The following is a 15,440-nucleotide window of genomic DNA, read 5'->3' on the forward strand; positions in this document are numbered from 1 at the left end:
GGCTAGCCTGGGAATGTCTCGGTGTTCCCCCAGACAGGAGGAAAGGAGGAGGTAAATAGGGAGAGGGAGGTCTGTGCTGCTTAGGCTGCTGCCCCCGTGATCTCTTTCGATAAGAGGAAGAAAATGGACGGATGGATGGTCCCAAATGGGGAATAACAGATAATGAAGCAAAGCCTAATTTGGGGTGTTTCTATCCTATGATAGGTTAAAAATCTAACTTTAAAATTTAACTTTAAAGATCTATGAGTATTCAAGTGTTTTTCATCCACCTGTGACATATCAGTGGGTGATGTCAGGGTGGCTACTTCATTTTTTAATATATTTTATGGATATTTTTCAAATAAATTAATATAAACAGACCTAAAAATGGCTTACACTCAACAGAGTACACAAACATGACTCCGCTAATGTCGCTCCGTGTTGGCCAAATATGGGAATTAATGAGTGTGTTAGATCTTTGACATGCACAAATGTTTCCGTTTATTCAAATGTGCACAAGAGACGTTAAGAAAATGTACACTTAAAGTTTGAAGTTTGGAGCCAACTCCAACTGGTATTCAAATATCTAAATGTGCATTTGGGTTTAAATGTGGTGTGTGTATGCGCGCGCGTCAATGTCACAAAGAGCAAGGGTGAAAGTAAAACAGGGAGCCAAGATGGTGATTCATTAACCTCCAAGGCGAGTTAGATTTCAAAGAGCACGTCTCAACCAAGGAAGAGGAGAGGAAGTGAACTCGGGGGCAAGCTGGGTCTTCAAAAGCACATAATCAACAGTAATAACATCCAACCTGATATTATAATTGAGCTTTCCTATAACGTGGTGCCAGCTTCCACTGTTTGGGTGGAAACGATGAAAAACGAGTGACTTTTGCCATGCTACACTAGACCAAAACCTAGATTTCTGTTTCATGCACTGGTGCCTTTGATTAATAAGATTCCTTCCAATGTTTAGATAAGGAACCCCCCCCACCCCCTTTTAAAGACTTGCTCCTGTCTGAATAAAACCTAAGAGGAAAAGATATTTTTGCTAATCCACTTTCAGAGGGGTTTATGTGAGCTTTCATTTAACACATCTTGGAGGAGGAAACACTGTGGCCTTATTTTCCTCCCTTTCTCTACTCTTCTTTCATAAGGAAAAAAACCAGCATGCCCTTTTTCTCATCTGAGGATTTTCACCATATCCGTCCCTGCCCGCCCACACATCAGCTAGTTAGAAGATTTTTTTAAGCACGAGATTATGAGTGCTTAGCAATGTATCAATTACACATCAGGGTTTCAGAACTGATGAAGGTAACTCATAAAAAATGCTGAGACTTGGCACACCTCAGGTTACAAGACACCCCTTAATGTACTGTAAGATTAAAAGGAAAAAACAACCCGCCTGGTTATAACTTTCACTTCAGCCATTCACACAGGAAACCTTAAATGTAACAGTTCATGACAAAGCTTTGTGAGAAAACTAATTAAAATCGAAGCACTACTTTCATCACATTCTCTGATTCCTGATGGATTATTTAGTTATCTAATATTCTTCCTCAGGCAGCCTTTGAAGTTGTACCATCTCCCCAGTTTCTCTGCCAGATTTCACTCAACTTGATTTACTAGTGTCTGTCTCCCAAGTGCAGTCTGTCCTAAGAACAAGAAGAGAAGAAGGGCAAGGAGCTCAACTTGCTGTAATCTTCAACTCCCACCACTTTTCATCTGGAACAGCATTAGGAATGAGAAGCCTCAGGAGACAGAGAGGGAAAAAAATCATCAACTTCTGATTGATGAAATATTTTCCTGGCACTGTCACATCCCTTTGCGTGCGGGTCTGTGTCCCACTTGTTAACGTCTGCTAACGATGCACAGCACCTTCACGGTGATGCACTTTGTTTCTATGACACTTTAAAGTCGTCATGAAGCAGCCTGCTTTACTTACAATTTGGTGCATTTCCTGTTGAAACAGGATACTATAGAACAGTGCAGGAAGAGATTAGTTAAAAATGTAAACAGAATTCAACACATTCACACGGCGTCCATTTGCCTCGCTAGGGTCTCGCTAAAGGGAAGCTCAAATGTTACTACTAGAATAATGTTGCTGCTCCATTCCTGGTGGGAAATCAAATAATGTGGATAAATCAGAAATATCACACACTCTCTTGGTTACTCAACAACTGAAGAGACAATACATAGAAAAGTAGAGGGGCGTACTGGTCAATTAGCTAGTGTTAGACAACGGCTACACTTAGCATTCAAACATTTTCTAGCTAGCTTTGCTGCTAAATAGTGTTAAAGGTGTAAATCGAATCGGAAATATCAAGTTTGGACACAGTTTAGATGCATTTAAGTGTTGAAGTAACTAATGCTGGATTCACTCATTCTGGCAATATCACATTAGCTAACTTTGAAAATGTTCTGGTTAAGCTAGTAATATTACGCAACATTAAACTCACTGGAAGACATACACTCAACATCAACTTTATTAAGTACACCTGTTTAGCTGCTTGCTATCATAAATATCGACTGCGACTGTCCCATGTAACCGTCTTTAGGGTTTACAGAGAATGAAAATGGGCAGACTTATTCGAACTAATGGGAGGGCAACAGTAACTCAAATAGCCACTGCACAGCTAAGGTCTGCAAAAGAGCATCTCTGAACACATACACCGTGAAGCAGATGGGATTCAGCAGAAGACGCTTGGCAAAATGTTACTTTGTCTGCAGACTCGCAATTTCAGCTGCAACTCTCAAATGGTACAGTCTGAATTTGTTGTAAACAACATAGAAGCATGGCTCCATCCTGCCTCGTATCAATGGTTCAGATTGCTGGTGGTGTAATGGTGTGGGGGATATTTCTTGGCACATTTTGGCATCTTGGCTATTATTTAAAAAAATTCCCTGCTTATTTTTTTTTTTACATTTTCTCCCTTTACTGTACCTACTGTGTAGTCTCCCAAATGCAATGTAATGCAAACTGCTGATTCTGCATCGTACATACTGGTACAGAAAAGATTACCTATTATGCAGTTACTGCTGTGTATTATTTCACACAAAGCAGAGGGCGGGAATGACAAAATATTTTTTCATACCAGAAAAAGCTGCAATATCATATGTTATGGTGCATCATGGCCATATTTGGTCAAAGCTGATAAAGCAATGATACTCATTGACGTCAGAAACCATCAAGCAATTCCAAGTCCAAGCCCTTATAGAGAGTAAAGTTGAGAAAGAGAGCGTAGGCGACGTCAGTATCCTTCATAAACACAAACCTTTGACCAGTGAGCACACGGCTTGCAGCAGCACAGTTTCTTCACTCTATGTCCGGTTGTGCAGTCCCGTTCAAACAGAAGACACAAGCAAGACAGCGCTCCGATGTGACAGTCGTACTTCTGCTCATCAAAAGCCATGGCAGTGGAATCGACCGTTTCACCTGAACATCACAGCTTCTCATATGTCCAGCACAGGGGCAGATATGATGAAGTCCAAAAATATCAAAGCACGAGGAAGAGGAGCTCAAAAGATTTTTACCCTCCTCTGATGGCCTCTGTGAGGAGATTCTCTGTGAGAATCAGGGATGGAGAAACTGAACAGACTTTGAGTCACACGGACAACGTGTTAGCCTTTGTGGCCTTCCAGATGTCCAATATAGGAAAAGAGGTGAGAATTACACTGTTGCATTGTTGATACTATGGCTGATCAGAAAGGTCCTTTCATATATGTTATTTGAACTGTTTGAGAGTCAAACTGAGACAAACCGTTTTAATAAAAGCTGACTGTGTGGTGTGTTGGAAATAGTCTTAAAAGTAAAAATCAGTACATTCAGTGCGTGTAAATACAACGATAGAGAAAAAAGTTTTTTTTGGCATCAGAGAAGGTTTGGATGAAGGTTTTTTAATTTAACTAAAGTAGAATAAAACTAAACCTTCAACACGACCCACCAGTGTCAATGAAGTTGCAAACAAATCATGATTCAGACATCAACAAGGATGTAAAATGACTCATTGCTGTAGTTTCGCCTTGAGCGACTGTTGTTGCGATTTAGCACTATATAAATGAAACTGAATTGAAGCGAATAGCCCGCAATGATCGACTGCAACAGCAAACTCAAACTACACACTTGAACATGCCTCCAATTTTCTCTTGTTTCAGGTGTTGGCTTTATCGTCTGACAGGAAGCAGTCAGCAAGACATCAACACCTAACAGACCCGACTGTCACCATCTATCATTAATACAGCCTGTGAAACTGCTGCTCATAAACTGGAAATATAAAATGAAAAGCCTTGCATTTATAACACGGATGGACTATTTCAGGCCTTGTAAATATGTACAATAGTTTTTGCTACTATATTAAAAAAATATTTGTAAATGGTTTCTGAATTATGTATTTATTTGTAATGGGACAAAAAATGCTAAAAAGTTGTTTAGTATAGTTTAAATTGGGGAAGAAAATGAAAATAAAAGGACAAAACTACACTTCCTTGTGTCGTTTTTTTACTGTATCATCAGTTTTACAGTCTAGTGTTGAATGTCAGGGATTCCTTGCAGCTGCCTGATGAGTAACTACAGCATTAGCCAACTGTTTCCATTAGCTATTTTGCACAAATAAAGACAGAGAACCGGTATACTTATATTAACTAAATCAATCAGGCTACATCATTCAGCAAGGTTATCCATAATTCTGTGCTCTGGTCACAGGGACTGCCCCTGACTTAGAGTTATTTACTGTGTCCCATGGTTTCTCTGCGCAAGGCAATGGGATAACTCATCCGAAGAGGTCATCATCGATCATTTTATTCCACAGTTGTCACCAGCCATTTTTCTGAAACTATCCAGTGGCTTTTGCAAAAATCCCTTCTAACCACAAAATATCTGCCTGCAATGCAAACAGAGACCAAATACTGTAATGCTCACACCGGCTGTGCCTTTACAATAAATCACAGCTCGTCACTCCCGAGTTGACCACGAGCTGACTGCAACCTGAGCGCTTGACCCGTCTAAGTGTGCAACATTAGCAAGTAGCATATTTCCTTCTAAGCAGACAGGTTGGTCCACCTGCTGACCATGTGCGAGGCCACGAGGGTTCATTGTGGAGTTTCAGCTTTAGTGGGGAGCTAATTATGTGGTGGGACAACTCAGTGCCTCCAACCCTTGGTTTGCAGTACATCCAGTACAGATGGAGCTGTGAAATTCAGTCCTGGGGCTTTTGTATCCTATTAGCCAGCATGGAGACATCTCAATGCAAAAATAGCTTCATGGCTAACATTAATCTGTGTACCAGACATCGTGTGGTTTCCCTGCTCAGGTAACGACCTCTCTTATATTTAATGTGGAGGTTTGTAATAAAGCCCTCCAAGAAGTCTGACAGTTTAAAGAACAGCGTGGAGTGAAGTGACACTGTAAGTAGCTGAGCACACTGAACTACCACTGGAAGTGTACAGATGATTTTGCATCATTCTCCCTCACCTGCAGTTGAATACAAAGCCAGTCAAATCAAGTGCTGATAGAGAAAGAAAGCACCCTCTCTGGTCCCCATTGAACTGGTAAAAAGCACACAAGCAAAGCAGCTGTGTATAAGATGTCATTCTGATTTACTGTTTAAAGACCTCCTCGGAGAAGTGGATCTCAGCACTTCTGTGCATGTAAAACACCCAAGTTGCTTGGGAAAAATCTGAGCGATCTGGGGAATAACTTTAGGAGTAAAAACAAGACAGAAGGAATATATGAGCTGTTAAAAACAGATAAAGAAGGCAGATAAGATAAATCAAGCAGCTGATTTCAAAGTAAACATTAGCACTGGGTAGCACTTTCTGTATTGGGGTATTCAGCCCCATTTATTTCAGTGCACACATGTGGGATTTTTTTTAGCTGGAAAGTCAATATTTCTGTATAAATAATAAATAAGAAAGCTACGTATAATGTGTAAGTTATCTGTTATAGGGCAACGCTACTTTACGTGTGTGTGGATATCAGTTTGTTGTGGTTCAAAAATCAAATGAATGCAGCTTTAACTTGTTACAGAGAAACAGCTTCTCACGTCAAATCAAATTTAAAGGAGGTGCAGTGAAAGAAACAGTCATGTAGAATAGCACGAGTCTGATGAGACACTCTTGACCCTGCAGGTCTCGCAGAATATACCAGCTGCAGGAAAAGATAACAGGGCCACACGGGTTCCCACAGTGCTAGCGAGTGGAGACTGACAAAGTACTGAAGGGAAGACCACATCTGCACACATCTGGCACAGAGATGAAGGGGAAGGCATTAGACCAAGAAATACAACTTTCTTCATTACTTCAAATTTGAAACCATGCACCTCAGTAACTCTTCTGCTAGAGCACGCACAACTTGTGCTTAAGCATGTCTTCAATTAACACATCGACCTTGTTACTTCATTAAAATACAACAGGAGGTTTTAAAAGCACGATTCAGGATTTCTGTACTGATTGGTTACCTTCTTTGAAACTGCAGTTTAAGGTCTGGCTAACCAAGGCCTCAATCACACAGGCCTTGAGACCTGTCAGCAGATTGCTCTGGTTCCTGACACTTTGCATGGAATACAAATAGAAAGAAAACTAGAAAGAGAGAGCATATTTCTTCATCTTGGCTTCTCTTCATTGTCTCCTTATTAAATCCGGAATTTAATTTACAATCCTTCTTGTCACATACAACGTCTTGAAAAATCAGGCCCATTCTCAACTGAAAGACCCCAATAGAGCACTTTGCTCTTAGACTGCTGGCTTACTTGTGGTTCCTTGAATATTTAAAAGTAGGCAGTCTTCAGCTTTCAGCCCACTCTTCTGTGGGCGGAGACAGACACCCTCTCGCTTTTAAGAAGATTAGGCTTAAAACTGAGTGTTTCTTCTTCACCACTCAGCACTCTGCATTTAATCATTAGTTATTATTAATATCTGGCTCTCTTCCACAGTGTGTTTTTGGTCCTGTCTCCTTCACCTCCAACCAGTAAATGGTCGCCCCCTCCCTGAGCCTGGTTCTGCAGAGGCTTCTTCCTGTTAAAATAGAGTTTTTCCTTCCCCCCGTCGCCAAGTGCTTGCTCATTAAGCAATAGTGACACAAACTAGAAATGGAGAATTGCCTTTTGAAATGTGCTGCAGCAAGGCACAACCTTTATTCTGAAGGCACAGGGCTCGCAAAATCGCTAGCCCGACGTCCCGGGGCTAGCGATTTTTCCAGTCGGGCTACCAGAATCTATCCCTGCCCTGCCCGTCAGGCTATCATAGGAAGGAAAAATATATGTCAATGCTTTTGCATTCTTTCGGAAATGTAGCTGGGTAAATACGTCTTTGGCATCGGTGAACCACTGTCAATATGTGACTAGGGCTGCTCAATTAATCGAATTTTAATCTAAATTACGATCTGGGCTTTCAACGATCATTAAAAATGACTGAGCCGATTATTAGCACCTCCCTCGTGCTTTACTCTCGCGCTGCTCCGTGTGGCAAATCGAGCGCACCTCTCTGCGTTTCGAACAGGCGGCACAACAATTAAGAGGAGCTAACAGAGGGAAGCTCGGAAAGCTAAGCAGAAGTTATTTGGAGAGGAGAGTGACTGCCGTTGGTTGAAAAGAGAGGTAAAAAAAAACCCTTCAATGTTGTGGAAACATTATGGGTTCGCGGAGTCAGACGTGGATCAAGTAGACATAGTGTGGAAACTTTGGTGTCGTAGCTGCACCACAGAGCGACATGGCAAAGTTCACTAAACATAGATGTTTACATTTTATTTTTTATATTGCAAACATTTGCACTGTTACCAGTATTTGCACACTATTTTATACTATTTTTGACAATCTTTAAAGCCATTATTCAATACATTGTTATTGTTAAATAAATATCATCAAATAATCGAGATCTCAATTTCAGTGAAAATAATCGTGATTATCATTTTTGCCATAATCGAGCCGCCCTATATGTGACATATTGAAATCGCATTTGAATTTGCACTTGTTTTTTGCTTTCACTTTGCAATCGCGCGAACTGTGTATAGAGAGCGACAGTACTGATTGGTGAGTGATGATAATTTGCGCACCGATTCCTCTGACATCGTCTTATCAATCGTTAGTTTACTATCAAACATGACAAGTGAAATCTCCCGCAGCAAGCTTAAACATGTGAGAGGTTGATCGCGCAGAGAATCGCTGAGCGTTATGTGAGTGCGTGTGTAAAGGCAGCAGGATATATATTTTAGTTCTGCTGAGCCAAATAAGACCGGTCAGGGTGAAGAAGTGACAGCCAAAGAAAAGCCTACCACAAAACGGAAAAGTTATGACAAATCAGACTATAAGGCAAAAAGAAAGTGCAGCTTTATGGTTTCATGGACAAAAGAATTTCTGTGGCTGGAATATGACAAGCTAAATAACCAGGGGTGCACATAAGTGGTCCGCAGGTGCGCATTCGCTGTCAAAATAAAATACGCGCACAAGATAAGAAGTTGTAACGCGTGTTTGCGTCCATAAGATTTTCTGGAGGAGGACAGACATTTGTTTAGAACTCTTAAAGATGTCGAAGAAGCTCCTTTAAGCAATTGCTTTGGTGTTCCTCCACCTCCAAAGAAATGTCAGATGGAGTCCGAACCACAAAAGAAGCGCGTATTCTAGGAAAAGTGGTTGCAGGAGGTGAGCTGGCTTTAAACAAATGATGAACGCACAGAGATTTGGTGCAGAATGTGCCATGAAAATCCCACTCTAGTGGACAAAAACAGTGCCTTTTATATGTATGCAAACGCGTTGCAACTTCTTATCTGGTGCGCGTCTTTTATTTTGACAGCGAATGCGCACATGCGGACCACTTATGTGCACCCGTGTAAATAACATAATGTTTTGCCGGGTGTATTGTTGGTTTCCCTCGATTTCTGAGTCGACAAGTGCCTTTGTTACTGGGACCAGTAATTTTAAGAAAGGTCCCCATTAGAATCCATGAGAAATGCAAGAAATGGATTATTGCTCAGTCTGCAAATAACATACTAAAAATCAACCTGAAAAATCTGTTTAGAACAGCGTACTATGTTGCAAAGAGTGAACTACCACTGGCAAAATTTAGCAGTCTTTGCAAACTTCAAAAAGCAAATGTCCTAGATCTTGGTTCCACTTGCCTCTTACCTGTGATTTCAGTGGAAATTTCAAATTCAGGATCTGACACAGACTGATTCCTGTTGTACAGTTCATACAAGTTCATAGAAATTTCTGTTCAATTACAACCAAGTATTTGAGTTGATGATTGTAATTTTTATACAATATTGTAATTTGTGTTTCAACAATTTTTTGATTAATGTTTTGTAGGGATGGGTACCGGTGTACGGTGCCATGATGGCACCGGTTCTGACATAAACGGTAGTAACCAGACCGAAAAGCAGCGCACATTTCGGTGCTTTGTTTCGGTGCTTCTTTTTTTTTTCCTGAGCCAATTCTAGCCAATCATTTTACGTTTCCGAGGATAGTAGGCGGGTCCAGGTACGTACGTTCTTTTAGAGCAGAGCTACAGATTAAAAATGCCCAAGGCGAAGCGGTCAAAAGTCTGGCTGTACTTCGCAGCAAAAGATGCAAACGCAGCAGCCTGCAACAAGTACTTTAAGCTGGTACTGTGATACTGTCAAAGGAGGTAACACCTCGAATCCGATGAAACACCTGGCGACGCATAGCGTTTTTTTAAAGTCGAGAAATGCGCCGTGTTTGATAGCTTGCTGCGAGACCTCACACCGAGCACATCTACTGCGGGTGTGGTGCCTGTTATCGGACCTGGAGTTAGCAACATCCCCCAAAAACTCGAAGAGTAGAGTCCTGGCCCCTAGCCCTGCCAGTGTAGCAGAAATGATGACGGATGATGATGGCAGCAGCAGCCGTTCTTCTCTGCGTGAGTAGCTTAATGTTGTTCGTGTGTAATTTACGTTGAGTAGGCTAATCACGTTATTAAATTAATGCATGTAAGGTGAACTAGCAAACACCGTCGTAGTTACATGCGGCTGTCTTCTTGTTTGATGGCAGATACTCCCTTCACCCTGGCCAAAAAGACTAAAATGACCAAAGAAAAAGTGGAAAAAAGTTTAACATGAGAGGTTTTTGGACAAAGTTTGTGTTTTTTTTCCCATTGTTTAAGCACTGCTTCCAGCCAAGAGTGATACCATATATGCCCTATAGCTGCAGAAAAGGCTAACATTGTTATCTTTTTACAAAAAACAGCTGAACATGAGAGGTTTTTGGACCAATTTTGTGTTCTCCATTCTTTAAGCACCGGTTTGAGCACCGTTTAAGCACCGGCACTGTTTCAAAAGTACCGGTTTGGCACCGGTATCGGATAAAACCTAAACGATACCCATCCCTAATGTTTTGTTTCCGTTACAATATTATACATTAAAGTATAATATTGTAACGGAAACAAAACAGGAAACAAAACATAAAAAAAATTGCTCCCTTTTTCATTCGGGCTACTTAAATTTATTTTGGGCTACCAAACACTGAAGAGTCCCTGCCCGAAGGGCTACCAGGGATTTTGAAATTTTGCGAGCCCTGAGGCAGATATCTCCATTTCCAGGTCGCTTGCAATTTTATAAGTTTCACTGCAGCTCAAAGAGTAAATACCACAAAATGCTTGCAACCAAAGTAATCACAAGGAGGGTTTTAGTGCAGCAACCTCTTTGCAATCATTTTCACCCAGCAGCAGCCAGCAACCTCCAGCAATCTCTCATCAACCGGTCGGGGAATACATATTTTTCACAAGGAGGCTGCCAGGGTTGCTGACCAGTCTCTAGGTCTGTGTGAGGCCTAACTACGATGAATTTAGGATTCATTGCTAGTTAAAAATGTTGAGAAAAGTCATCTATTGTGACTAAACGTTTGTAATTTTACTAGCTTCAAAGAACTTTGCTTCCAAAGTTTTACACATTAAGAATTATGCGCATCCACTGGTAACAGTGTCTCTGGCAACCGAAGCTGAGTAGTAACGAGATATTACTTTTTTGGGTCAAGCTGGCCTTTCAGTGATTGAAAGAAAAAGAAGAGAGGCCTCAGCTGGGCTCGGCTTTGACGTCACAGCTCTGATTCAAGACATCCACCCAGTTTGCATCTTCCATCACGCCCACTTAAAAGACAAAAAAGTCACTTGTTTGTCTAAGCCTCTGCCCATGATGAATGGCCTTGGCTCTTTGTTCTAGTTGATTCCATCGTGAAACACAGATGTGAAGGTTATGTAAGAAGAGTGTGAAACCCAAGCAAGCAAGGGTGGACAAATCATGACCGAGTCACATTTTCAGAGGAGGAGATAGTTTACCGAAATCATCCGTCTTCTGCTCCGCTGGCCTTACGCTCAAAGGCAGATTGACCAAATCTATCATGTTATTTCACACCAAAGGGGATCGTTAAATGTTATTAATTTACCACATCGGGCGCAGAGTAAGTGGCCTAAAGTAACCGTCTGGGCAGGGATAAAAAGACATCCATCTCTAACCTTTAAGATCATGCATCTCTGGCCTGTTTGGTGCTCTGCGTATTGCATTCTGTCTGAAAAATGCACCTGATAGAAAGCATATGTACACTTCATACATATTTATCACTGAAAAGCATCCCTACTGCACTACTGTGAGAGAGAGTGAATACTGTAAACTATCATATCAATATAACGCTGGCAGCCGTGCAACCATTGGACATGGATGGGGTGTATATACAGCAGCTGTGTAGCTGCTCTTCCTCGCAGCTTTTCATTAGTCTGATCGATTCATTAGCCCATCTGTGGATCTGTCTAGTGGTGTTAAGTAATGCTGACTTCTGTCAGTAATGAAGCTGTGCAAGTGTGTGAACACAGGGCCGCCTACCATGACCAAAGAGGCTACAGAGATGGATGGTGCAGTGGTGCGTTTGAGAGAGCCATAACTAAGTGGTGGATTTCAAATTACAGTTTCATTCACTGTACTGCATGCACGCACACACACACATTCAAAAACATCTGTCCCCCTTCATCACATCAGTTCGCAGAAAGATTCAAATAGACAGCTGGGTGGCACAATTACAACTCGATGTTCCACGCATAGCAGGCCAACGAGTTCACTGTGCTACTGCACGGCCGATGCAAAACACCAGGGTCATTTCACACATGACGGCGATCGTCACAAGATGACTGATGATAACAGTTTCTACAGGGTTTCATAGCTTTGTAACTTTCCATTCAGGTTTTAGTCTTTAGATACTTCCAAAGAAAATGATTTAAGACCCACATATAATACGCTTCTTTTAAAAAACGCAATTAATAGCCGATTTATTTATGAAGCATTTGACCATTTTACAGCAGGTGGGTTAAAGTACATCACTCATCAAAAACTATTAAAAGAACATAAAAATTACATTGTCAGTGTGCAGCACTGTCTCACAGCAGTTTTTGAAATACTCTGCCAAAATTTAGTCATGTTCCTGGGAATAAAAATTAAAAATGTAACTCATATTTATAAATTCTTGTCCATTTTATGTTTTGCCATTAAACCAGACTGCAATATGGCATAAAAATGTCGTTTCAATTACATTTTCCCTCTAAACTGTGTGGTGCAAAACCGGATCAGATTTGGGTTTTTGGAGGGCCCAAAGTCAAGTAGTACTGGTCACAAATCAGCAAATTTCTCCTATTTCATCTATTATTTAACATACCATTAGCTTTTGCAGAATTCTCTGTGGCGGTGGCCCACACATTGATCATGCATGAAAGCGGTTGATGCCAGACCTCCCAGAAGACCAATCCACTAATCACACTTTTCTTTGAAATAGACAAAGAACAAACCTGGCAAGCTGTTAGCGTGAATCGTGGCCAAATAACTGGAACCTTGGGGGTTTTCAGTAAAGGTAACACTTCTTCACCAGTGAAATCAGTGTAAACTGTGCTGTACTGATCTGTGAAGAATTGCGAGACCTCTGCAGCCTCATACCGCAGCAAAGGCCAACAAATTTGTTCCGCAGAGTTTCCCAAACTGTTTTCACCGACATCAACGTGCGCTGTGAAAGCCGTCTGCGGTTACCGTCGAATTACTAGTGCATTCCTTCTCCCAAATTAAGCCCCTCATTTGCGGAGTTGCCTGACCATCCAACAATCTTAATTTCCATATTCTGTGGCATTCTCGAGCCCTGACCTCATCTGGCTGGCAGCGAGGCAAATAATGAAACGGGCCCTGCCTTTAGCGTGGCATCTTTAAGTATCCAGCAATCTGCTCCCTAATCTATACTCCATTCTTCAATTGTGTTCCACATTATTGGAAGCCAGCTGCACATCGGGCACAAAATGGAAAGAATTTTGGATGTTTACCAGTACGCTGAGGTTTCTGCCAGTTACACAGACCAAAACTTAATTTCATTTGCTTTTTCTTTACAGTGTGTGCATGACAGTGGCCATGTCCTGTTATCATCTATCAACTGATGAAAAGGGAAAGTTGCAGACGGGGCAGCATATTTATAGATTTCAGACCCAAGTTAATCAAATAACAGCCTAGAGGCTTTAAAAAGTATTTAGGCTCATAAACCCATCACTTAGTTTATTGCATTAAGTGTCTGCTTCTTTCATTAATCACATAGTGATGATTTATCTTAGATACGAGTCTGTTTAATGAGGACATGCTTTCTGCTAAGTGCACAGAACAGTGCAACTATCGGTCCAACTGTGTCTGTGCATGGTGTGGTGAATTTAATTTCGCCATTCCCCCTCCAACTGGATTCAATCAACCAATGAGGAAAAAGTGAAAACATGTTTTCAGAATTTACTGTAAATCTATAAAAAAAAATAAAAAACAGAAATATGTCTTTTAAAAAAACTATGTCGGTACTCTTTAGGACCCTTTCAGAGCCATCACAGATTTAACTCTTCTCAGGTATGTCTGTAAAGTCTTTGCAAACCTAAATTTTGGAAATTTATTCCATTCTTCTTGGTAAATCCTTCATCATCAATGGGAAGCATTTGTTACCTGCCATATTCAAGTCTCTTCACAGAGATCAGATGAGGTCTGAGGCTGAGCTCTGGCTGGGTTACCCATGGACACTTGTCCTCATGTCACTCCAGTGTTGTCTTGGCTCTCTGGTCCACTGTTGTGCTGAAATATAATTCGCTACCTCAGTCTCTGCAGGTTTTCTTCAATGAGTTCTCACTGTCTCTACTGTTAAGAAACATCCCGACAGCATGATGCTGCCACCACCATGCTTCATTATAGGGATGTTATTATTGACGAGAAGTGCCCGGTGTTTACCAGCCACTGCACCAACCGCTCTTGGTTTAACTCATCAGCTCAGTTGTTTGGTTTTTTTGCCTCTGAGAGTCTCTGAGAGCGCTGGCTGCTGTACTATAATAGTCTGATTGATAGTCCTGCTGAGGTGGCTGTTCATTTGGAAGGTTATTCCATGATTGAAGCACTTTTGGGGTGTTTATTGGGTTTCTAGTCATTTTCATAACCAACAGGCCACCCGCTTAGTCACTTTTTCAACTAAGTGACCAACTCTAAGAAGAATCCTGGTGGTTTTCAAGTATTTCCATTTCACTATTCATCGCGCTTTGAGGACAGCACGTCCTCGCCCCCAAAGCGTACCGGCGCTTATTATGTCGGTATGTTTCAGTTTCTTTCAGTCACCCAACACGTTCTTATGTTAGGCATACGGAAAAAGGAGGAAACATGAGAACCGTTTGTATCATAGGGACGTGTAAGGTTACCTTTTGCGTTCCCATGGGACGCCTCGGGGCTGACAAATCGTCGGTATGTTACGCATCGGGAATGATTAATGCTCTGTTGAGGAAAACTCACAGATTTCAAAATGTGTGTCACTTTCACTTTTTTAATTGTGGTAGTCCACAGAGAGCTACAGAGGGCTTATTTCTTGTATTAACACACAGTTTCAGTTCAGGAATCTGAAAAAAATAGGTGTGTATTTTTTGGAAAACATTTTCAGTACCCTCTGCTTGGTACAGGTGGACTCCAGTCACCTCAAGGAATTACAAAACAGTATGTCTACCAACACTTACACCACTGCGGGGTCCGAACCAGTTTTTACATTTTAACTAAATGGCAATTCATATAAAAACTGCATTTACATATCAATAAAGTACAATTATCTAACAACATATCAAAAATAAGGAAAAGGGTCAGATTTATAAAATGATGCACTGTGGCAGTGGTTGCACAGATGTGGTCATTTCAACAAAGGTTTGGGTTTATTAAAAAAGAGAGGAATTATCACATATTTATACACGTGATAAAATAAATGTAGGCATATAGTGTGTTTGTTTTTGCTGAGATTTAGTCCTGCAGTTTTACTTGTACCCGTGTGCATCTGACACATTTGATACGTTTTGATCTGATATATTTTAATTTACTCAGGTTGTCTTGGTCTAATATTAAAATCTGTTTGATGATCTGAAACATTTAATAAATATGTGAAAATTGGAGAAATCAGGAAAGAGGAGGTACTTTTTTCAGGACACTGTATGTTGAAAAA

This window comes from Pelmatolapia mariae, linkage group LG3_W (assembly GCF_036321145.2).
Source record: "Pelmatolapia mariae isolate MD_Pm_ZW linkage group LG3_W, Pm_UMD_F_2, whole genome shotgun sequence".
Lineage (NCBI taxonomy): Eukaryota > Metazoa > Chordata > Actinopteri > Cichliformes > Cichlidae > Pelmatolapia > Pelmatolapia mariae.